Source organism: Mycteria americana, chromosome 3 (genome assembly GCF_035582795.1).
Source record: "Mycteria americana isolate JAX WOST 10 ecotype Jacksonville Zoo and Gardens chromosome 3, USCA_MyAme_1.0, whole genome shotgun sequence".
NCBI classification, from domain to species: Eukaryota; Metazoa; Chordata; class Aves; order Ciconiiformes; family Ciconiidae; genus Mycteria; species Mycteria americana.
In genome coordinates this window covers 36,277,631-36,303,896 of record NC_134367.1, presented here as the reverse complement: position 1 = coordinate 36,303,896, position 26,266 = coordinate 36,277,631, and the positions used below count along the sequence as shown (strand labels likewise).

At 37.4% G+C, this 26,266-nt stretch overlaps 1 protein-coding gene across 2 annotated transcripts in view; it reads left to right on the top strand.

Moving 5' to 3' along the window:
* Positions 1-20,432: 20,432 nt before the first annotated feature.
* FILIP1 (filamin A interacting protein 1) overlaps positions 20,433-26,266 on the top strand; it is a 111,307-nt gene continuing 105,473 nt past the window's right edge. The window contains exon 1 of one of the 2 annotated variants that reach the window (XM_075498220.1): positions 20,433-20,939. The gene's annotated coding sequence lies outside the window, so the exon portion shown is untranslated. The remainder of the gene's footprint in view (positions 20,940-26,266) is intronic. The other variant, XM_075498221.1, reaches the window with a different exon arrangement.

Here is a 26,266-nt window from a genome sequence, read left to right as displayed (position 1 = left end):
AGATGGCAAACATTCAGCATACTGTGTTTGCAAATTTCAGCTGAGCCCTCTAAGAAATCTTTCTGGATGTGAATGGACTTTTTATTGTCTATGCACTTTAAAACATCATTCAGGATGTGTATCTGATCTTTTCTTTTTGATTTTGCATTCAGTAACAAAGTAGAATGTCCAGAAACTTTTGGAAAACAGTGACAAAGGCAATGGTAAGAAAATGGTTTTTTAATTCAGTTTTATGTTATAGTGCTCCTAGAAGAAAAATATTGGAAAATTAATTTTAAAGCTATATTTAATGGATAAATTGATTCTGTTGTTTTCATATCTTTTCAAATATTGACCCCATACTGAACACAGTATGAAATAAGCCCTAATGTCATTTATACTGTTGCTAAAGGTTATGTTGTTTGACTTAGATTTTTTTTTGGTGATATATGCTGATATATAAATTTCTAATATATGTATATATGTAAAGTGTATGATAGTAAGATATTTAGTAGGTTTATTACAGGTGGAAAAAAAAATTAGTTTCTAATTTTTAGGAAGATATTTTTATCACTGTTTTACTGGTCTCATGGCAAAAGATTATACATTTCTACAAGAAGGCAGAGGGCACACAACTGAATGGGAACTACAGTGTTTCAAAAAGTCATTAGCAAACTGAAAAGGGTACCATGTGCTTTACATGTTACTCAGTCTTGCAGTGAAAATGGCTAGAAACACACCGTCTTAAAACAAAAGTTTAGACTGAAACAGGCTGCTCAGGAAACATCATGTAACAAAGCATCAAAGCTGCTTCCTCTGTTATCTTTTTGGAGACCACAGGGTGCAAGTAGAAAAGGGAGAAGAGTTTCTGAATTATTTTTTTGAGAAATATGTATGGTTCATTTTATCCACCTACTTTTATATCATGATCTAAGACCAAAAGTGTTGACAACTTCTTAAGAATGGGCAATGAGAGATGGTTGTAACTTATGTATTCAGGACTGTATTAGTATACATGAACTATGACAGAATGCCCACTTGTAAGTAGTTTTACCTTGGAAAGAAAACAGGAAACGCACGTGCAATGCTCCAGGTGCCTAAATTTCAATTCTGAGTCAAGTCTCTGAAACAGGAACTTTGCTGTCCAGTGACACTGTGGTTAACCGTGCTGTAGGCCTGAAAAGGTTGGTGTAAAGCTGCTGGAATATTCATAAACCATTTCTTTCCATTCCAGTCTGAATACTCTAAAATACCATTTATTGCTCCAGCAGACTATTTCTGAAGGGGCTGCCCCATCATCTTCCAGAACATCAGAGGTTTGTGTTCCTGCTGAGTGGGAAGCTCTCCAATAGAGACTCAGCTTTATGGATGTAACTGGAAGAACAGCTATGAAAAAATGGAGGGTACATCTTTACTAGTAAATTAAACTGATCCAAACTATGGGCCTGAGCACTGACACATGACCATACCGTTAAATTATCAGAGCAGACCCTGTGACAGTTCTGGTTTGTGCCAACCAGCATTTTCCTAGATAGTGCCTGGGAAAGGTTCAGGTTAGCGCAGGCCAGGATCTACTCCCAGTAGGCAGTCTGGAAGCAGGTAAAGGAGAGCCATGTGGCCACGGTATTATTTACTAATACAGGTGTAGCCAGGGATGGTGAAGACAGAAACCCAGTCTCAGGGTAATGAGGCTGGTAAAATGGAGACATTTAAAGGCTGGTAGAAAAGGGTTTATTTCCAAAGGAGATGTATAAAGGATCCAGTAGAATAAGAGCCCCTGTGGTTCATCTTGCTTTACAAGGCATAGAACAGGGGGCTGTGTACCACGTGGCCCATTCTGCACTGACTCTGAGGTGTGACCTCCACAAGTGGAGCATATATGTTAAATGTGAAGAGTTATAAATATATCACATTATTATTAATTTTTTTCTGTGCATCTTGTGTTTTCTTTTGCTAATAGCTGAAATATATTTGCATCAGTCGTGAGAATGGGTGCTATATATGTGCCCTGAGACTCTAAAACTGGTTAGTTATTGTGCCTGTTATAAATGGATAATAATACACTTTGAATTCTAAATGGATAATAATAAGCTTTGAAATCTTTAGGTTTAGAGGAATAGTGTATTTTAAACACTGAAGTCATAATTGTGATGGTTTTGGTTACAAGTTGGACAATTAGGCATCCTAAGTGACAAACTTTAATCTAAATTTAGCAGTTTTTAGAAGAACTGAAGCCCTATACCACTAGATGGCATTATGTAGTCATTTAGGAACTATGGAAAGGGGCAGAATGCTAATAACCCGTACAGATAACATGAAAACAGGTAAGTATTACTGCACCACAATAAATTTTTTTTGTTTTCAAGTGGTAATAAGAATGTCTCATACAACTTTTAATGGTATCACTGTAAGGGTGGGACACAAGAGATGATATTTGAATATTGTTTTTGTAACAGCATGCTAGTAATTGCTAGCTTATTAACTCAGACTAGCAGTGTATACACACTTAAAATGATCTCTAGAAAATTTAGTAATACTAAAAGTGGGGACAGATGACAAAGGCATTGTGAGTGCAATGCACTCACACAATGTAAGGTTTCTTCCGCAGTTCCTCCATTTGTATCCAGCCTTGACTTACAGCTACAGATGGGTCTCAGTTAAAGCCCTGGAGATGAATAACTTCAAACCCTGATGATGTTCAGGACTCATTTCCAGTTAGGAATTTTGCAAATGTTCCCCATGTTTAGAAGGGGACTACCTCCTGGAACCAATTATTCATGAACTTTAGTGTGCTTGAAATCCAGTCTCAGATCCAAAATTTGCAGACTCCATATATCTCCACCAAGAATACTGCAGCCCCTGGGACTTTTTTAACAAAGCCTATTCAGTTTACCAGTTGCTATGATGGCTTCATAATGAGAGAAAATATCCATGAGAAACTAGTTTTCAAATGCCTCAGTTCTAAAGAAAACGCCTGTAGCCCAACAGCTTGTCTTATTAGTAATGGTCCCAATTCTGACCAATTTTCTTCAGGCATATAGCTCTTGTTGATTCACCTTTATAAATGAGGGCAAATTTACTCTTTAAATTTCTCAAGAATCTTGATAAAAAATCAGATTTTACTTATCTGCAAGTCTTATTTGTAGATGCTTTTAGTTTAAGTTCCTAAAAGATTTATTATTTCTGACCTGTATTAAATAGACAAAACAATCCTTCTGTTGAGCAAACTGTGTAGTCCTTTTCCATTTTACTAGACTAATAAATCCTGACACTATTTAAGGTGAGGAAAGGCCAAGCTTTTTCTCAATTTTGTACTGTCCCAGTAAGTCAGCTCCTGGATGCTACATTGCCTGAGGGTGGAGAAGGCTTCAAGCATAAAGTTTTAGACTGGGACTGTGCCTGCCAGTGGGGCTTCTGTGAGTCTAGGACTGTGCTGAGTGATGTGCCTGCTGCAGGTCCCTGTCAGTCTGTAACACCAGGCAAAAGTACAACTGGGACAGGCCAGCCAGCTGCACGTGGTGTGCTCAGTGCTGGGGCAGGAGAGTGGCTGTGACAGTCAGCTGTTGGTCTTTGAGATGGACGTGCAGCAGTGGGAGAACCTGAAACTCCTGTCAAATGAGTGTCATGCTCTGTGTAAGGTCTTTGACAGGTCTGGCAACAGAAAAGAGATGTTGTTCCCCAGTAGCACCTACAAAACAAGAAAGGGAGCTGTTCTTTTTAAACTTTCCCACAGTTTCTGCTGCATGACATAGGTTTCTCTGAACAAAGGAATTGTAATAATAACTACAGTTTGGTGATAAGTAGCTCGTATGGGCTGTTGGTAGCGGTACCAGCAAGGAGTGGAGAGATACATCAATCCCCAGAGCTGGTCATGGTGGAAATCCTCCATTTGTAGCACAAGTGTCTTTGAAATCCAGGAGGCACCTTTTTTAGTGAATGCCAGAGTAGGCAAACTCTTCAGTGGATCACTACAGGAAGAAGCTTTCCATCTCGTATGCTTTTAATATTTTTCATTAGGATATGTGAGCAGAAGATATACAAATAGATGTTATTTTGAGTTTTATTCTTTTTAGGATTAACCTAATAAAGTCTTATTCAAATACAGGTATAATAAAAATAATCTGTTCTTTTTTAAAAATAATCTGTTCTGTTCACCAGTCACACTCATTCAGTCTACACTGGTTAGTATAGTAGCATAACATCTACTATATAGTGTACTGGGACATATACATACAAATGTAGCTAATTAATATAGTATGGTAAGTCTGCCTGCTGCCAACATAAGTCTGTCAGAGGCAATTTAATTATTTTCTGGCCTTTTTCTTCCTTTCTTTTTTTTTTTTTTTGTTTTTCTTTTTGCATGCACTGAGTATGATGTAGTGTTCTTTATAAAGATCTGATGTAAATAAGGCTTGGATCAGACTCGTTAAACTTTCCTGAGATAACCAGGATGCTTTCAAGAGGTTTTGGTATTTTGTGCTATGCCCTTCCTTGTTTATACTGGCTTCAGTTGATACAAGCATGACCACAGAGTTAGTTTACATCAAGCTCAAGTTCAAGTAGAAAAGTTGGGTCAAAACTTAGAGAAAAACATTATTAGCTTAGCTAAGTGCATTTATTCCCAAGGTACATATCTCTATTGACCCTTAGTCAGTAGGTCTCAGTAGTCTTCACTAGCTGTGGCATGATATTCTGGCTAGACAGAAGAGCTGAAGAAAAAATGGAAAACATAGGGCTGCTTAATTTAACAAAAACAGAGAACAGAAAATTAGCAGTTTAAAATAGATGCTTAAATGAAAATTTCATGTTTGTGAAGGAAATGCAGTTTTGTTTTCAGGGGTACAAACAGATACTTGCGATCTCAAAGCAACAGTTAAGATGGTAAGGGTGAGAATCATATAATCTAATTTCAGATGTCAGGGACATCTGATTTAACCTCAGCATCTTATGATCAGTGGAGAGAAATAAACACTTCTAGGGAGTGATTTCACCGACTGTATTAGGAGGAGATTAACTACACTTTAGAAATGCTTGTTTCTCTCAACAGCACAGGGAGACTAGCTCAGGGCAACTAGCTCAAGAGCATTCATGAACACTACAGATTTCTATATTACTAGAGCTGAATCCCAATCTGATCATAACGTATATGATCTGTGGTACGGTTATCATAATATAGTGATGATGGGGGCTCTCTCTTGCTGCTCAAATCAGAGTGTGGGAAAAGGGCCTCCTGCCCCTGCTTGCCCCTCCTTCCTCTAGAAATTCCTCAGGTTTGAGATGCAAAACTCTTTTAAATCAATAGGTGTTTGGTACCAAATGAATAAATAGGGGCAAGTTTTTAGCTTCAATTTATTGACACCTTTCTACTTATCGTATAATGCATAGTTATCTCAAGCTCATTATGGTTGTGTTTTTCTTCCATTTAATGTGAAGTTCATTGGCCGAAGCACAAAGTTACAAAAACTCCCCCAAAGTTTTGTTAGACTAGAATATCTAATCTGAAATGTCTTCAGGAAAGACATGGACCTGTTGGAGCAAGTCCAGAGGAGGGCCATGAAAATGATCAGAGGGATGGAATACCTCCCCTATGAAAAAAGGCTGAGAGAGTTGGGGTTGTTCAGCCTGGAGAAGAGAAGGCTCTGGAGAGACCTTATTGCGGCCTTTCAGTACGTAAAGGGGGCTTATAAGAAAGATGGGGACAAACTTTTTAGCAGGGCCTGTTGCAATAGGACAAGAGGTAATGGTTTTAAACTAAAAGAGGGTAGATTCAGACTAGATATAAGGAAGAAATTTTTTACAATGAGGGTGGTGAAACACTGGAACAGGTTACCCAGAGAGGTGGTAGATGCCCCACCACTGGAAACATTCAGGGTCAGGTTGGATGGGGCTCTGAGCAACCTGATCTAGTTGAAGATGTCCCTGCTCATTGCAGGGGGGGTGGAATAGATGACCTTTAAAGGTCCCTTCCAACCCAAACTATTCCATGATTCTATGATTCTGTGATTCTCTTCAGCTATCAGATTTCTCACAGCCGCACTACTTGTATGAAGAACAATCGTGGGATTTCTTCTTCTGACCAGTAATAAAATGGTGCATTTCTGTGTAACCACTATTAGCATCCTGAATTAGTCTCAGAGCTGTGGGATAGAGTTTGAGCAATATTCTCATATTATAATACACTGAAAAGTTGTAATATACCATTTGTTAAACTGGTGGAGCTAGACACGTAACAGAAGTTAATCAGGGAACTGCCATGCTGGGTTTTTAACAAATAGTGCATTGCTGTTTTACCATGAGGTGTACCACAAAAAGAATGGGAAGCTTTAGAAGCTGTGGGCACTCCAGGGGAATGTATATCACTGTGATTACATTTTTTTGCAAAGGTCAGGTGAAGGCTGACTTAATTTTGTTGGTAGATGAACAGGAGACAAACCTGTTTACATTCCAGAGGCATTAATTTCAGGATTGTGGTGAAGTCAAAGAAGAGGAATTTGGGTGGGTTTGCTCATTAGTGATCTTTCAGAACAACATTTTGGTGCTTCTCCTTTTCCTTTTATATGCTTTAACTCATCTATTTTTATTTTATTCAAACATTATAGAAAACAAAAATCTATTGTCGGTTTCTGAAGTTCGTCTTTATAAATAGAGTTTGCTATAGGTGTGCTTATTCTGTTGTAACAAGGAGGTAATTTCATAATATTTATAAAATTCTAATTTGTGAAGGTAATGATGTTGGAGAATTATTGAAAACATGGAAAATTTATTTGCTGCCTTCTCTTGTACTTACTTATTCATTGAAGAAACCTGAGGGGAGATCTGGGATGTCAGAAATATTTACATAAAAGATTAGAGAGATGTTCATATTCAGTTCTATAAATGGGTTTAAAGTTTATATGACCCATATATGTTTGGACTAGATTTTGTTCTTTGTGGAATCTCTCAAAAGTACGGATCTTAGTATTTTTGGAGTAACCTATTTTTCCATTCATTCTTGTAATGTATCCAGGAAAAAAATCTGGGATAGAATAAAAGGACATGCACTAGCTAGGATTAAACAAAAAAGCAGGGAATCAGTGGTAACAAAAAAAGAGTAACTAAACAGTGAGCGGGTATTCACTAAAACCCCTCCTGCTTCCATCCATGACCTGAAACAAGAGTAGAAGGACCTCCTCCCACAGTGCCTCTTTAAAGGTTTTACTGGTTTTGATGGAGAAAGATCTCAAAATAAGGAGATACTGCCCTTCACTAGGAAGCAAGTCCCTTTTTCTTTAGGGTGTAGTGTTTTCTTGAGGGTGACTAGTCCTGCCTGTGTCCTTGCCAGCAGAGCGGAATCTCTCTCTCTTTGCGCAGTCAAGTGCCACTTCAAACCCTGGCCATCCTTTGCCTTTCTGTGGGTCTACTACACTCAACTACTGGTAAATCCCTTATATTCAAGAGGAAAAATGTGTAGCAGGCAGCTGGTGAGGAGCTGTATCCTTTCCTACCATCCTAATAAAACTTCTCATATGTAGCTCTTGTTCTACACCCAACTCCATTCCACCTCTGGCATCCTGATGATTTGAGATCAGTAGTTTGGTTGCCCAAGAGTGTCACATAGATTACCAACTACACTTAAATCCAGTGTTTGTCCAGGTTCACTTTGTCCCATCAGTTCTAGGTCTTCACAAGGTGTGAAAGGCCTGTGATGTGCTGCTGTACTGTGCAGGTCCCACTTACAGCTCCAGTGCCTGTCTCTATGCTGCTGCCTGGTGCATTCTGTTGTTCCTAAGACCTACTCCAAGCATGCTATTTAGCAAATGCAAAACAGTTATTTTCTGTATTTTTCTCTGTCTGTTTTTTCTGTACTTCCTGAAGGATTGCAAAGAATATTTCCTTTGCAGTTTGAACAGAGTGATTAGGCTGATCTTATGAGTGACAAGAAGTGAAATGCTTATATGTGTGAAAACAGCTGGAAAGCTTACTCACTGCCTGCCCATCACCTTTACTGTACATAGTGATAGGCTGCCCATTCCTCTCTGTTGCTCCCTTCCAAAAAGAAAATGTTTTGAAGACAAAACATTTGTACAGTATTTTGGCCTTTTAGAAATGAATGTTGCCCTCAGATGGGTTTCAACATCTTGAATTAAATTATTTCTCTCAGGCCTGAGTGAAGCTAGAGTGTTTACATTAATCTGTGTTCACAGGAAGCTACTTTCTACTTCAGTGTAATGGTTAACTGGCTTCAATTATCGGTACAGAAAACTATTTAAAATCCCTTAGTATTTTACTTTATTTTTTCTCATATTTCTCTTTCTCATAATTTCTCATGGATTTTACAATAATCCATGAGCATGTCTTTTGCTTTAATGATTGTTGAAGTTAATTTAGATGTTTGGAGGCAAATTGGTTTATTATATGTCTTTATTTATCTTCATATATATATATATGTATCATAAAAATCAAATCCCCGTGTTTACAGCTAAAGGTCTATCTTGGTGGTTGTCTCTTGCTCTATGTGATAGCCCCTGTTTTTGTTATGAATGGTGGAAATAAGCCTTAGTGCAAGTAAAGGCTTGAAACTCATACTCCTACTAAAAAATGTTTATTATTCTTGGATTTGGAGAGACTTACATTTAACATTGTCTGTCAGCTGGCAGTGTAAGCCGAAGTGATTGCACAAAACGCTTGTTTATGTCTAGTTAGGTTCTTAGACTGTCCTCATCACTGAAACTTCTATGCTCCTGCTAAAATATATTGGGTGCACTAACTGCCCATCCCACCTCTTCACTGGTTTCTCATCTTGTCTGCATCAGGACATTTTTCTATTTTCTTCCCTTTCCTGTTTGGATGATTTGTTTGGCTGTTTGTGAAGAGCTTTTTCTCTCCGCTTTGTCAGCTTATTGCTTAATAGAGAAGGTACAATTCCTACTAATATTTAAAGTGAAGGATACAGAGCTCTTCATCGGATTTTCCTCCTTCTTTGACTAGCTAGCAATTATTTTGGTTTCTTTGTCTTATAGAGCACACAGCTGTATGTGACAAACCAGCCATATCCTTCAGCAACAGCAGAATTAATCTTTTCTTCAGGTGCTCAGGTTCTGCTTTGGTACTTTGTTACCCTCTATTGAGAATTATTTGTTTTACTTGTTTTGCAATGTTTTTCTGATTTTTCTTGTTTTTAACTTAAAATGGTCATGTTCTATTCTGTTTGAGTTAATTCCCAGCTATGTCACTATGGTCTGGAGAGTATTAGCTTTTTATCTATTACTTGTTTTCTGAAGGGTAAACTGTCCCTAGAAGAGTCTTAGTGATGGTGCCCTGGAGATTTGTTATTTGCTGGAAATTTTTTATATCTTATCCTATCATACATGCAACACTAAAAAGCAAGCAATGCAGAAGCACTTAGTGGATGATCTGGAGGGTATCCTTTTGACAGACATATAGAAAAATAATTTGAGATTCATGAGTGTCTTCTTGACTTTCTAGGATTTACTTAGACCTGGGGGAGAAAGAAAATCTGCTTGAAAAAAGAAAATCTGCTATGAAAGAGTTGTGGGAAAAATATGACAAAATAAAGTAAGCTTCAAGTTTTAAAGGTATATATGTGGGAGGGAAGCACAAAACACTCAAAAATCTTGGCCTCCCGCCTTCCGTCAAAGGAGGAATGTGAGGGTAGTATTTGCCAAAAAGGGATCTGTTTCTGGTTAGAGGAATCTTAGGCTTAATATAATTTCTAGGGATAATACAACAGAAGTAGCACAAAGTGCATCAGCTCTGAATATTAATTGAATCATATGTTTCCTCAGTACCACATAGAATAGAATAGAATAGAATAGAATAGAATAGAATAGAATAGAATAGAATAGAATAGAATAGAATATTCAGTTGGAAGGGACCTACAACGATCATCTAGTCCAACTGCCTGACCACTTCAGGGCTGACCAAAGGTGAAAGCAAATTATTAAGGGCATTGTCCAAATGCCTCTTAAACACTGACAGGCTTGGGGCATTGACCACCTCTCTGGGAAGCCTGTTCCAGTGTTTAGCCACCCTCTTGGTAAAGAAACACTTCCTAATGTCCAGTCTAAACCTCTCCTGATGCAACTTTGAACCATTCCCATGCATCCTATCACTGGATACCAGGGAGAAAAGAGCTCAGCATCTCCCTCTCCACTTCCCCTCCTGAGGAAGCTGTAGAGAGCAATGAGGTCGCCCCTCAGCCTCCTTTTTGCCGAGCTAGACAAGCCCAAAATCCTTAGCCGCTCCTCACAGAACATTCTTTCCAGCCCTGTCACCAGCTTTGTTCCCCTCTTCTGGATGCATTCAAGGACCTTCACATCATTCTTAAATTGTGGGGCCCAGAACTGCACACTACTCAAGGTGAGGCTACACCAATGCTGTATACAGCGGGATAATCACCTCTTTTGACCGGCTGGTTATGCTGTATTTGATGCACCCCAGGATGCGTTTTGCCCTCTTGGCTGCCAGGGCACACTGCTGACTCATATTGAGCCTGCTGTCGACCAGCACCCCCAGATCCCTTTCTGCAGGGCTGCCCTCCAGCCACTCCTCTCCCTATTTATACTTGTGCCTGGTGTTACTCTGTCCTAGGTGCAGGATCTGGCATTTGGACTTGTTAAATTCCATCCCATTAATGATTGCCCAGTGCTCCAATCTATCTAGATCCTCCCTCTGCAAGGCCTCTTGTCCCTCAAGAGCATCAACAGCACCTCCCAGTTTGGTATCATCAGCAAACTTGCTAATGGCACATTCAACTCCTGCATCCAGATCATTGATAAATGTATGGAGCAGGACTGGGCCTAGAATTGAACCCTGAGGAACACAATTGAACCCTGAGGAACACTTAAATGTGTAGTTCAAGAGATTCTTTGGACTTCTCTTAGAAAGTTAAACTCTGACTTTCGAAGGCAGTTAGATACTGGGCTCTTCAGGGTTGGAAGAACTGTAGCACTTATATGACCAGGAGAGCGCTATTGGTTTGAACAACCAGCAGTGCAACTTGCTGCCTGGCCCTGTTTTATTTAGCTGACTATGAAGACTTAGGTCTTGACACACTAGAGTCTTGAAAACATAAAAATAACTAGAATTTCAGGAATGTCTGGGGAAAAAAAAAAGAATTATCTGCTTTATTTACTTTCTTGTTGAACCTAAACTTTATTTACTTCTTAAAAATGTGTTACATAAAATAGCACATGGAAAATACTACTAGATATACTCAAGAAACTAATACAAATTATTACTCTGGAAAAATAATAAATATAAGATGTGGAATTGTGCTGCAGACTAGATTCTTCTCACATTACTTGGACCATCCAAAAATGAATGTTTAATCATCTCCTCTGGATGAAATTATTCACTTTGACTATAGATTGTATACCTAACTTCATGGCTGATTTAGGTGAGATGAAATCTGCTCTGATGTACTGTTCATTTTGTGTGTTGACTCCATCTTTGGAGATATTCAGAAGCCGTCTGGACATGGGCCTGGGCAGCCTGCCCTAGGTCACCTTGCTTGAGCAGAAGGATTGGATGAGATGACCTCCAGAGGTCCCTCCCAATCTCAACCGTTGTCTGATTCTGTGATGTCTTTTAAAAAAAGATGACATTGCAAGTAGAAAGTAGCAATATTGTTAATTTGTAAACAGAAAGGTGGCCTAATAAAGTAAATAGTATAATATAATTTCCTTACAAATTTCTTTAGCTAGTACTAGCTCTGGCTTCTCTGCTCAGCAGTCTTTGTGCTGCTATGCTTTAGAGTACTGAAAGAAGGGATACTCAGGAATTAGCTGAATATAGATCTTCTTAAATTAGCCAGGTAATGAAAAAGAAGAAAACCTACATGGCTATCAGTGGTGATTGTTGCTTACATTTGACTTAGTAAGCAACATATGTACCTCGTTCTGTTGAGGTTTCTTATACCCTGAAAACCAATAGTTTAGTGGATGCAGAACGTTTGAGGTACTTTCTCTGTTTGCCTCCCTTTCATTTTCTAGGAAGAGGTGCCTTGCGAGGAGGCATTCTGCAGTGCTCTTGCTACTGCAGGTTCAGTTTCCTCTGTGTCTCCCCTCTCTTGATTTCTGCACTGTGCAATAACACTTTTCCCTGTTGCCCAGGGATTCCCCATCTCACCTGCCTTCACTATTTTGGTTTCTCTAAAAAATTGTGTTCTTATTTACAAGGACTGAGAGGAACCTCAAGTAGTTTCTTCTAACTTAGAGGGTTTTTCATCTCAGTAATTTGTACTAGTAGACAGGTATTGGACACCAGTCTGTAGTGAGAGTATCAGACATTCATTGTAGGTTTTGGTTCAGATGGATTTTCTAAGCAATTGCATAGTCAATGTATATGGAAGAAAAAGTTATATTTGTCAGTTTGCTCTTTAGCACTATGAGCATATGGTTTAAGTCAGTCATGTACTGATGTGATCCTGGTCTCCTTTTCCTACTTCAGTGCTAAATTCTCCCATGGGTGGTGTTCTAGCATGGTGCTTTGTAGTCAGAGTGGAGGTGGAAGATTTTATATTCAGTCCAAACATGTTATAGTTTAAATGTTTTCTGTTATTCCAACTGCTGATTTACTGGTAATAACAGGAGTGGCATTTGGGATTTTTTACAGAGAATGTTTTCCAACAGATATGTTTTAAAAATACAAATCCTCCTGCTATTTGCAAAAAAAAAAAAAAAGTAGTTGTATAGTTTTAGTGCCAAAATATACAGAAAGTTTATATGCTAATATGGAAAAGTTGGGGCATAACTGGCCCTAAAGCAATAAAACCTTTTTTTTTTTTTTTTCCAAATTTCCTATTTTCATCCTCACTTGTTAGTGTTAAAACTTTGTTAACCAAATTCTCCTACCCTTTCAACAGTCAATAAAAAAGGCAAAACAAGTCTCTCCTAACACTCCCCAGTAAACTGTGTGCTTAGAGAACTGTTCTAAACATCACTGCTTAAAAACAAGGCATATTGAAAGACTATTTTCTTTTTGGCTATCACTGGCAAGCAATGTCTCTTCATGCAAGTGAACAGAACATCGATTTAACTAAGCCTGCTTCATTATTGTTCACTAAATTCTTAAATAATAGGAAGTATAAAGAAGTGCTTCAGCAGATTCCTCTTCCCCACATCTGTGGAAGTAAAACCACAAAGTGTAAATTATGGCAAATGTTCAGAGATATCTGGAGAACAGGGCCTATTGTTTGCTGAACAGTTTGACAGAAGTAAGCTATTTTGCATATATCCTCTTTTTCTTTTGCTTTTGCCTTTTTTTTTTTGCTTTTGCTTTTTTCTTTTTCTTTTTCTCTTTTTCTTTTTCTTTTTCTTTTTCTTTTTCTTTTTCTTTTTCTTTTTCTTTTTCTTTTTCTTTTTCTTTTTCTTTTTCTTTTTCTTTTTCTTTTTCTTTTTCTTTTTCTTTTTCTTTTTCTTTTTCTTTTTCTTTTTCTTTTTCTTTATGTCTTTGATACTTCATGGAGATTATAATCTTGAATTTCAAAACCCTGCTTCTGGCCCTTTGCAGAGATGTTCCTCAAGTACAGATTTGTGCTTGAATCTAAATACCTTGTCCCTTCCCTCTTGTTCTCCTGCTCAGTGCACACAAATTATTCTTCCAAATGCTATGACTGTCTTTGAGAGGTGTATGTGTACAGTTTGGTCATGGGACTGGAGACAGTTCTTCATGAAAAAGTTAGTTGGACTGTTATTCACATCTGGAGTACATTTGTGGCTCATCTCTGGGGCATCTTGTCCTGAGGCTTCCAGGGAGACAAAATCAGGAAAGGCTGCTCCTGCCAGGCTACCCTTTCCTAGACAGAGAACTCCAGGCAGGTACCTATTTTGAAGCTATCAGGATGCTTATACATGTTTTAGCCACTCCTTTCTCCTCAGCAATTCAAGTTTTACAGGTCCACAGATAATGTAATAATGAGTTTAGGCTTCTGTCAATAATATATCTGCAGGAGTACTAATGATATGAGTGTGAGCTTACAATGTCTTAAACAAAGTAACGTATAACCAGACAGAACTTGAAATGCAGCATGTAAATGGCACCGAGTTGATGACAGAAACCAATGTCTTACGGGAAATGCAGCTGCAGTCTGGGGATGTGCAGTGGAAGCAGCCTCCCCCCGTCCGCAGGAAACCAAGCGAAGGAGCAACGGATGGTGGTGAACTGGGTGCAAGGAATACAGCCCCCTCTCTCCATCCTCTCCCACTGACTACTGTGAATTAACCCTAATGTATAGATAGGTGGCACTGTGTTCTTGGAGATGTCAAAACCAGAGCTTCACCTCCTATGGACATCCAAGAGTCCATAACACTGTTTGCAAGGGTAGAGATGCTGTTCTTGGTGATCTAGCCCTTAGGTGTTGCAGCTTTAATAATATGTTCAGGTGATCTGTTTTGTTTGGATAAAATATTCTATTACTTCTGGCCTGCATATTTATTGTGTAATATTCTTAGTTTACAACGACTGCCATGTTTCACCTCAGACTGCTGCATTTCATTTGAAGTTGGCTCATTTGTATGGAGGGGAGAGATCTGGTAAAGATCACATCTACAGCAGAGGGATCTTACCAAGTTCTGTCGATATCTGTACTGTTACATAATTACAATAATGGAATTGCATCTATTTGATAATTCCAGTTTTCCTGCAAGCTGTTGGACTAATGAAGGCAAGACAGCAGAAAGAATTGAAGCCATCTTAAAGATAAATGGCCAGACCCTCCACTGGTATAAAATAGATGTTGATCTAGGACTGCAATTAAGCTACAGTTTTCTGGTTCACAGCTTGCTAGATTTTCTGAAAAGACTGGGGTGCTAAGTGGGTTGAACACAATTAAGTAGAGCTACAAGGAGAAGAATGTTTTGTTTGGTCTTATTCCATTAAAAGTGTAAGTGAAGTTTGTGTTTGATTCATTAAGAGCAAGCGTTTATAATATTCTTTGCATGTGCTACTGATAATTATTTACCTGCAGCTGATATCTTCATGTTCCTTTCCAAATGTTTTTTCCTTTAGATAGATCTTTATAAAAGTCAGATTAATACTAATATTAAACAGAAGGTGATATTTCAATTACATTACAAAAATCTGCAGCAATTCTTTTGGACTCCCTTCAGGGTTGAAGAGTATACAAACAAATCTTGGGAAAATACAGGACTATTTTCATTCATCTCATCATGGGACTATTCATGAAACATAGTCTAGGTGTCCTTTCAAGGAAATATTTAAGCCTCAAAATAGTATTCTATTTTTAGCTGTATTTATCCATATTTATCTGATGGATAATCTAATGTCACAGGATTAGACAAGTAGGATGCTTGCTTATTTACTTGATTATTTTTTAACAACTGTAGGTAATCTGAGTGGGTTCTTTCATAATATAGAAATATCTGAATAATATAGAAATATATAGAAATTTCATAATATAGAAATATATAATTTTCATAATATAGAAATATCATAATATAGAAATAAGGGACAGTAAGCAGCTCACTATATTTAGTCCCTAAAAGAGAAGGCTCAGAACTGACTTGATAATGATTTTTAATTACCTACTTAGTGAAAAGTGGTGTAGAATTGTTTTGCTCTGTGGTCCAAGGACTCCTGTGCACTATTTCCAAGGGGGCCACAAAACCCAGGAAAAACACAGGTGGCTCTTGTAAGCTTAGATTTTCTCTGGAGGGTTGTTAATTGCCACAGGAACATTTTTAGAATTGAACAAATTGAGAGAGGTTGAAGGCCACTGACTAGCCATCTCATGGGCTAGGAGCTAAAGTCAGCCAACATCAAACTGGAAATAAATTGCAAAGTTTTGGTTTGCTTGAAACAGTAAGTGTAATTAACTGTTGGACTGCATTATACATTGCTGTGGCAAATTATCCAGATTTAATGTATATAATCTTTCTAAAAGATGTGCTTTAATTCACTGCAACTTGCTGTTTTGCATGAGGAAAATTCCACAGCCTTTCCTGTATCGGAGGCTGTATTAGATTATGAAAATAGTTTATTCTGGCCTTAAAAGCAATTAATCCATGTTGAGCTCATTTTTATCATAGTCTTTGAGCAAGTTGCATACCATTCCTGGGGTGTGGCAGCAAAGCAAATAAGATTATTTTCTCCATTTCCAGAGGTCTGAGTTGGCACTTTCCTCCAGACTCATGCTTCAAACTGTCTCCGTTTGACCCAGCTGTAAGTAAGAGCCAGGTTCTGGGGCTTTGGACTCAAAAGTGTCCAAACATGATTCTAAAGTTATCACTATTTTTTCTGTCATTTTGCATAGACAGTGTTGTGCCCCTCTAAGTTCTCTAAGGCCACTTGATGTTCTTGATGTGATTACGTATCTAACTGTCTCAAGTCATCTTTGAATTGCACCTCACTTCATCTGGAGAATACTTATGAAATGCCAATATTTCTGTTGGCACAATGGAGAAATACAAAATTTAAAATAACTGAAATGGCCAAGTCTCTTAATATGCTTCTTTCATTAAAATTACAAAAAAAAAAAAAAGCCAAAAATGCTTTTTGAAGACAGAATATAGATCAAGACAGCATATGAAGAATCAAAATGAAAGACACCCTGTTTTTATTTCACTGATAAAACATGCAAAACTATTACAGGAAAGACTATAAAACTCCAGTAAGTGTTCCTGGAGGTTTGTGACTGCGGCAAGGATCTTAAGGCACTGATTTTTTTTATATATCTCACATGTTTACCACTAGCAAAACCAAAATTAATGGCATATGTTTTCCAGATGTCAAAAAAGGGAGTAAATAGTGTAGGGGAAATATAAATAGCAGTGTTAATTATGCAATTCACTTTTTAATTCTACATGGTTTTCTTAGGAAAAGAATTTACATATCTGGGAAAATATTTGCAGAACGTCACAAAGTTTTTTTAGTTTCATTAATTTGGCAAGATTATAAAATAGACAACTAAACTAAATCTATGAGCTAAATGGCAGAAATGTGTTTTTTTCTTTGGTTCTAAAAAAGCAGGTGCTTGAGCTGAAGATATGGCAGACCTAATATCTAAAAAGCAATATCAGCTTTTATGAGGTGACAACAGTATCTGGAAAAATGAAAAAAATAAATACCTAGCCCTCTCAAAATATAGATTTGAGAGGGTGCAGCCAAGATCAGATTAATCAACACATGATCGAACACCCTCCCTTCCAACATACTGTAAGGCAGCACAAGTTATACTGTAAAGCCAAAACAAAGCTAAAAGCAGTAGCACCATAATATAGCTTTTATGGAAGTGAGCAGTAAGTATTATGAAAGCAGGGTGTCAGAAGACTATGGTGCACTACTCTTCAAGCAAATGAATAATTAATTTTTTTGAAACTGAAATACTGATAACTCTTACTTCAATGCATTTTAAGGAGCAACTTAATGAAGAACTGGCAGTGGTTGCTCACACAGAATTATACACATAGTAGAGCTCCTCAGGACATACAGTTATAAACTCTAAGCCCCTTTAGACAGATTTGTTTCTAATGTATTGGTCCAGTTAATTATGATGTAAAATATTTGCAAAGGACAAAGGTAGAAGGCTGTATCTCTGGATGCCACTATGACTTAAGAGAATGAGATATACTGGTACACTACAGTGATGTATAGTTGAGATAAAAATTATATAGTAATACTATTGTATGTGTTCCAGAAAAAGCTTATTTACAGGCACACATTTTAAGGTCAAGGGGGACCAGTAAGGTCAGAAGACGACATCTGTTTTGATCTTCTCTATAAAAAACCATGGATTTTCTGCCAGTAATTTCTGCCTCAAGCCTGGAATTTCTCTAGAGCAGCTCAGGTCATAAAAATTTTTCTTCCATTTTCTAGTAAAGTAAGTACAGAGAAATATGATAGTGTGAACAATGACAATGCCTCTTCTGTATTTGTGACTAATGTTATCTCCAAAAACAGCAACAGGTCCTGCTGCTGCTCTTGTTCACTCTCTAGAGCCACATTTTGTCCCCTTTGCTTTGCATTGCTCTGGCCTTTGGGGTTTTGATTGAAATAATGCTTGAGAGCTTTGGCTTCCATTAAAAATTTTCTTAGAAGTATTTACTTTGGACTCTAGTATCCTGGTTGCTTTATCAAGAGATAACATAATTATCAGAAATTATAAGAAAGTCACTTTTTAGACTTAGTTGTAGGATGTCAGTAGGACTTAGGATGATGCTGTATATTGACATTAGGACCTAATGTAGGATACCAAACTAAAAAGTCTCTTTTGTGGTTCTGATCTTTCTCTTATTTCCCAGCCTCCACAACCTATCTGTTTGTAACTATTTTTTCCATCGTTCAGTAGGGGAAATACTTAGATATGAACCATTTTCATACTGCACAAAGTTAGAGTTTTTACACTTCCAGTAATGCAGATTAATTACACTCTTTCCTATGCTGGAAGTCCTTATATTTTCTTTGGTTCACTTGCAAAATCTTCTATTTTCCCCAAATTTTTGCTGAAATTCCCACTGTGTTACAGAATTAATATCTATGGTGCACAGCTGGGGAGTAAGTTTGCAAGTGTACAAGAATGAGCAACTTGCATCAGCAGGTCACTATTGAAACCCACCCACAAGGGCTGGCAGCAGAGATTGCCTCCTAAGAAGTTGTATTGTTTTCCACTCAGTGAATGTGCCACTAACTAATGGGAGGGAAATGTTGAGAATCATTTGGTTTTTCTGAGATTTATGAGCCAAGTTAATTGTTTTGTTTGCCTGATTTATTGTACTTGAATGGATAAAGTACTATTAATATTGCACTTTGAGCAAGAAGTTAGGGCCAAAATGGTCAAAAAGTTACTCATCTGATTGGAGTACCTCAATTTTATATGAGGAAACAAAATTAAATGTTATTTTTAGAATGTGGATATATGTAACTCACTTCAGTTCAGAGTGTAAGCATGTAACACCAAACTTTGTGCCAATATATTGTCTCTACAATAATCTTCCAAATAGCTGTTTCTGTAAAATAGAAGTGTTTCTATTTTTATACATTCTAGCTGTTCTGCCCAAGTTAAATATTGAAAGGGACAACATGAAATTAGTGATTATTACTTGGTCTCCAAAATAAAATACATTTGACACGATGGAAGTGTTCGGGGCATTTATAAATGTGTCATCAATGTCTAAATATCAGTTACTTGACATAATACCTAATATTTACTTAATTTTCTCCTTATAAGCTCCTTGGGAATGAAAGTATTTTTTCATTGTTCCTTGCTTGTTTAGACAATAACACAGATCAAGCAGAAGTCATTCCAGAGACAGGGTTAGAGCACCAGCCTACAGCTAATCCTACAGCTGCTTCCCGTAAGGGCTTGTGCTCACCCCCTGGTATCTCATATAGTTGTGGCCAGTTAGGTTCCTGCATGTTGGAATTGCCACAAAGGGCATGATACCTTTTCACTACCCATCCTACTATTTGCACAGTGACCCAGCATCACTGAAGGGTAGTGTTATGATTTGCTTGAATCTTCTTTTGCTCTGAAAGGTTGGGGTGTCTCCATGTATAAATATTGACAGGCAAATTTTTTAGCATCTTTCTACTTTTTTCTTCCCTTTCTTCTTTCTTTCCTTCCTCTTCATCTAACCCAGATGAATACCGCAAATCATCACTAGGGAAAAGCTTTCCAAAGGAGGCCCATTCTGCATTTCACTCTGAAGCACAGCTCAGATGAGAACAGAGTTGTTGGGGTAAGGAATTTTCCTTGCCGGAGACATTTACAGGGACTGTTCTGCCATGAGGTGGTAAAACTTTGCTCTGGAGTCTGCGATCTGCAACGTCTTTGGGGAATCTTGATATCATGGTGGATGGTGGGCTGCAAGCTGCCCAATGTTACTGCTGGTCTGTTGATTAAGAGACTTATGGCTTAGAATTAGGAACAGTAATTAGGTCCAGAAGCAAGTGCGGATACCTCAGAATGTATACATTAGAATGTATACAGTAATGCGGTCGTAATACTCATATCAAACAAATCGGGATTTGTGTGGCTTTCCTTTTTTTCTTCAATGAGAGTTAGAGACAGAGTACGAATTACTGTAGGAAGCTCTTGGTCTGGGAGAAAAAGGTTGTCTTTGGAATAAATATCACACTGAAAACTTTCCAGCCTAAGCCTTTCATTAATTTCTCCATGCCATCTTAATATATTTAAACTGTGTAAAAAATTATGCTGCAAAAAGTTCTCCCCACGTGTAATTTTTCCTCAAGTGAAGTGCATACCTTTCAAATTATAAACTTCCTACTTGTCCTAGGAAAATCCTCACTGTATAAATAATTGAACTCATCTGCTGTGAACACAAGTATTCTTTCTCTAGCAGGCTAAAATATATGCCTAAATACACATCTTGTACTTAGTGCTTTAAATAGTAATTACTCCCGTGAAGTCACTGGAAGCCCTTAAAAGGATTTGACATTTTCCCCACAATCTTTCAGTGAATGTAGTAGCTGGGCTGTGCAGTGCTACATCCACTGATAATTCAGCAGCTGAGGAACTCGGCAAAGCCTGCTCCAAACTTCTCAGCTGTTGACAGGCTTGACTTGCTGAGAACACTGGTTAAATATAGCACAAGTGAGCTGAGCTCAACAAAGTCATTGCTGTAACACTGTGTGAAGAGACCAGAAGAGGGGAAATACAATCTGAGAACTAAACTGCCAAAGCCTAACACCACCTAGCAACAGTTGAAAAAACTTTTAAACAAAAGTCCGGGTGAGACACAGACAGAGTATACCTCCTACTTCTCCTGCCTGGGATTTCTGCAAGAAGCAGCTCTGGTCTTCTGTTCTCTACCCCATTTCCTTCATTGCTTCAGCTGCTGGTAGACCTAGAAAAGTGGGAAAAGTTTCTCTCTTTGTGTCCTCCTGGGCTGGATCAGTCTACTACTGTGGTAGTGCTGTGGGACGAGCTACTGTGATCTTGCGGTGTAAAGGATATATTCCTAGGTTCGTGTTGCTGACAGGTAAGACTGAGCTAACCACCCCAATGCATTATTTTTAAAAGAAGTGATTTTCTTTTCTATAGTGACTATTGTCTCTTTCCTTCTATGAACAATCTTCTGCATGATCTGGAAATGTCAGTAGATGAAAGCTGGGATAAAAGTTTTAGATTTTTTTTTTTTTACTCTTTCATCACAGCAAAACGTTGCTTAAATAACTTTTGCAGTTCTTAGAACAAGCATAATCAAGTAGCTAGCAGTAATATGAAAAAATGTGTATAGATTTTGACATGTATCTTGCTTACATGCTGACAGAAGACAAACCAACATTTAAGAATAGAATACATATCATCCCTTACCAGTGATAGTCTAGCAGCTATTAAAAACAGTGACAGCCTGTGTGATAAGTAAGAGGAAATAGCCATTCAGTAACTGAATTAACTGAATACTTTGTGACCCAGCGCATTTGTACTTTTTGTTTCCTTACTAACTTCTAGCACACGGGCACACCTGGTGCCTTTCATACTATCCTTGTGACAACAGCTCTTGCTTCTTCCTCTTGTACTTACTTACATAGAACGAATATTAATCTCTGCTCGATTGATTAGCTGTATAATGCAACCGTCCTAAAGACTGACCTTATGTTTATTGTACCCAAGTGTGCTTGAGCTGGGTCATTGTTGGTAAAGTGTTTGTTTCTTTTAGCAAAATAAATGAGAAACCTGTTCTCAGATGTTTTACCCTGACAGCAGACTGGAAGCCTGTTTATCTGCTGGAATGGTCATGTAATTTAAGGGAGGAATTGCTTAGTATGATTTGCTTTGTCTAAACTGACAAAAGCTGTTTGGTCATTTGAAGAATGAATCCCCCATACCCCGTCTTTTAAAGCCATTTTCTCTAAACAAAAGAAATCTAGTATGCATGATTTTTTAAAGTATGTACTGATTATGAATTCATATGCAGTATGAATTCATATGCAATATGAATTAGTTATGAAGGCAAAGATTTAAAGAATGCACTTAACCTGTGCAAAAACAGATTTATGTAGAATTGTCTCACGTGAAAAATATTTGTCCTAAAGAAGGAATGGACTGACTGAGTCTATGCTGACTGTCTGTGGTGTTTGACACTTAGTCTGGGGACTCTGGGACTGCCTCAGGAAGATGAGAAGATCTTGCTTTAGCTAAATAATTCTAGTTTCATCCCTGCATACTATATAAATGACATCAACACCACATCTTAGCAGTGACATGCTTACAGATTGGATGAAATTAAAATACTCTGAAGCAACTTTGACTTGGTGGCTGAGAATGTAACTGCCTGTGAAACAATAAGATAAATGAAGTATTAAGATGGAGGAAAATTCTTAAAAGCAAAAATAACATAGTTTACATTTTATTTCATAGCAAGGGTCACACTACTTGAGCACTAAATAGGAATACTTTTTGGTGGCCATGAGTTAACGTGATAATCATTACTGTGGAATTACTACAGCACTATGGTACCCCAAATCTAAATCTCAAAAGGAAACTTTGGTATTACTTTTTAATATAGACATATCCTGAGAAAGTTATTTTTTCTGTAAGAAAGCTGTACAGTGAGAACTAAAACTGAGACAATATGATTTGTAGTTTTTGTCATCTTGACATTAGAGTGAAAATTACTGTTTCTTATTTTGACTGAGTTAATTGGCAAATAATAAACTGTAGGGAAATGTCAAATTTGACCTTCTGAATATATAGGGATGACAAAATCTGGGAAAATGCTATGCTAACTATTGACTGCTTTTTGGTTTTAGTTGTTGCTCAGCATAATGTATGGTTTTACAATCTTACTTTTCTTGCACCATTTACTTTTAGCAAAGTTTTTAAAAGCAAAAGGCAAATTTATTAGCCTGATAACTATCAAATGAAGTGACTTTTGAACAGTCTGATAGCAACTTCCAACTCTAACACATGGAGTGGTGGTTTTACATACATCTGTCTTCCTTTCCACTTCAAAATGGAGGAGGCGGCTAAGATTACTCTTCTCAACAGGTGTCCACAAAGAGGCTCTGGGATTTTCCAATCAAATCTGTGGAATATGTAATGTGGCTATTCAACAGATGGTTTCATATTTGAAGACTAGCCAATTCTACTAATGACTACAGTGAAACCAAGCTCAATTTTGTATCAAATCAAAAAGTAATTTAGGTTTTGGCGATACACTCCATTGTAGAGATTTTCTTGGAAGACAAGTAGACATAGCATACCCATTTATTTTCCCCATTATATATTATTTTGATTTTGTTTATATTTCCATAATTGTGGAGTGAATGGTGCCTTTCTTGGTGCTAAAGACTGTGTATTCCTCCCAGTCTGAATCCACTTCCAGACTCTGCCTGTGGCTCGTTCTTTCACCTTCATTACAGCAATATTATAATTTATGGTGTCTTTTAGCCAATCTAGCCACAGCTAAACTCATCATCTTAACTGAGTGTTTTGTCATCACCTCAGTCTTTCAATCTCTTTATAGAAAGTCTGGTTCTTTTTAGCATGAAATTCAAAGAAAGACTCGCAATTCATCTTCAAAGCTCAGCACTGTTCTGGCCCTGCCTACATCTGCCCTGATTTTCCCATACTCCTCCTGCTCATATCTGGTAGACTATTAACCTTTGCCTCTGGTGTTAACTGGTCCATCCTCTATGCTACTGGCTTTAGTAAGCTTGGAATTGACCTAATGACGTATGAGTTTTCTATATTCCTGTCCAAATAATTTTTTTCCTAGGAGACATTTTACTTTTTCTCTAATTTCCTGTTTCTTCCCTTCCTTTCTCAAGGTCTGTTGTTGCAGTTTGCCATACTATTTTAATAGATAAACTGAATTTGGGGACAGGGATTTTGTCCTTCTACATGTCTAAAATGCCATTCAGAGAAATAGAACTATAATATTTGTGAAGAAGCCAGATGAAACAACAAGACAAAGGAGAAGGAACTCCACTTCACCTATTCATACTTCCTATTTCACCAAAAATATATAGTATAAAAAACCTAAGATAACAACTGAAAGCTAGAAAGGTAAAATAGTGTATGTGATAAAATAATGGTGAACTGTTGTATAGAAAAGTTTAAGTATTTCTTTACAAGAAGCACAAACACCTATACTTTTCAGCTTCATCATCTTATTCTGGTGCTTTTCATTTTTAGCCTTTTCTCTTTTCATTTCTCTCTGTTTTCTACTGAAAGTTGTTTCCTAATTTTATACAGAATACTGGGAATTATTTGGGGAATAAGGGCTTTTCTTGATATTGGGGGATATTGGATAACTGAGGAAACAATTATTTCATAAAGAATTAAGATGTCTTAACCTCTCTTTTTTCTCATTTAGTAGCTAGTATTTGTACCACATTAGTGATACTAGAAAAATAAAAATTTATAACACAGTCCTGTAGTTATTCTTTGAGGTACTGGTGTCCAAAGGACAGGAACAATTGTGCCTATTTCCTGTTCAGGAGAGATAGTGGGAGTCTCTAATCATGTTGAAGATTGTGTGACACCTCATGTATTTGTGAAAATTGTCCCTTTCTGAATATTTGATTAGATTTTTCCTTTTATTTTGGGTCTTTTCACCTAATCCTCCAGTTTCTGCAGATAACCTGCACTTTCTGTATTACCTTTTATTCTTACCATTGTAGCAAAATAAGTACTAATATCAATGCAAACACAAAGTCTTCCTAAATTGGGACAGCTTTTTTTTTTTTTTTTAATTTTTTATTCAAGGTGGCTTTGCCCTACCATTCTCATTCTGCTTTGGCTGGACTATATCTCTAAATCTTCTCCACAAGGAAAGCATGCAAATTCTAGCTCTGAAGATGATATGTAAGATTACATAGATTGTGGTGTCCTCCAAAATGGTTTACACACTTCACAAATACAGAGAAAGAGACAATTCCTACAATTAAAAGCATAATCCTAAAAGTGCAATTGCATTTTATTTTGAAATCATTCTTCTATAGATACACATCTGTTAAAATACATGATTTATCTTGGGCTGTTTAGCAAGTAGTGTTCTGAGGCAGCGAAATGGCATTGCTTTTTTTTTCCCCCTAGTTAATAGAAAATTGCTCTATGTGGTGTTATAGAACTGAGAAGAAAATGAAGAATTCCAACATCCAGTTCCTTAATTTTGCAGCTCTATGAGAGATGAAACTTAATCAGAAATGTGCGTATGTGTGCACACGTGTGCGTGCCTTTTGTAAGAAAAGAAATGCTTTTTGGCATTACAGAATGCATTGCTGAAGGAGTGGGACAAACACATCTGAAGTACAGGGAAATAGGCTGGAGCTTGTACTTTTTCCCTTAAATGGGCAACCTGTCTAGTTGCTGTTAGCTGACACAAGCAAAGGGGTGTGTGAATCTAAAAGATTGCTGTACGTTGTCCAAATGAGTTTCATTTCAAAGCTGATAAAATGGCAATTAAAATCCTAATTATCTATGATGTGGCCAGACTCATTCAGATATAAACCAGTGGGGTTTCAGAACAAGAGCAAAAACATCGATGAATTTGCAATAAACTTTTTCAGTTTGATTTAGATACTTTTAAGAGCTCTTTAATACAGTAAAGGTTGCTTTCTTTGCTTTTCGTTTTTGGGGAAATGGTGTCAAAGAGTATAATGTTTTGTGATTTATGCTATTCAAAAGTTTGTTTCAGTGCATATGTAAAAGTAATATTTTGGAAGCTAAATCCATTTTCTGTCACCTGAACTCCACAGTATTTAGACGCTTGTAGGTTTGGGTGTGGGGCAGTATCTAACTAACTTGTGTGTTATGGCTGTAGTTAGCAAGAGCTACAGCTTCACTAACAAACTTTAAAAAAAAAACTGAGAAAAAGTGGACTCTATTGTAATAACAGAAAAGGATTTTTTTAGAAACTGGTTTTAAGGCTGCTTCTATTAAAAAAAAAAGTAGTTGAAAATGAAAGCTCATGTGTCCTTGGTACAAGAATTTTTGTCAGAGTTTATCAGACTGCTTGCATTTTTCAGAAAATATAAAGCAAATGAACGCAACAGAAAGCAGGAGACTGCTAACATCAGTGTAATCGAATTGCTGCCAGCTTGCCTTGTTTATCTAAGAGGTCTCTGTGAAAATGAGGTCTTTCCCACACATGCATGAGTCATAGGATGTAATGGGGCTAAGCAGACTTGCTTCAGCTTTCTAATGCGCACATATCTAAACTAACCTGTTTTAGTGCCTGTTCCTGTAACTAAATGAGATCTAGCTTGACAACAGGAAGGGAGAAGTGGTGGTGAGTTCATGGTGCTATTTCAGTGCAATAACCTGAATGCTAAGGAAACGATGCAATTTCCATTTATT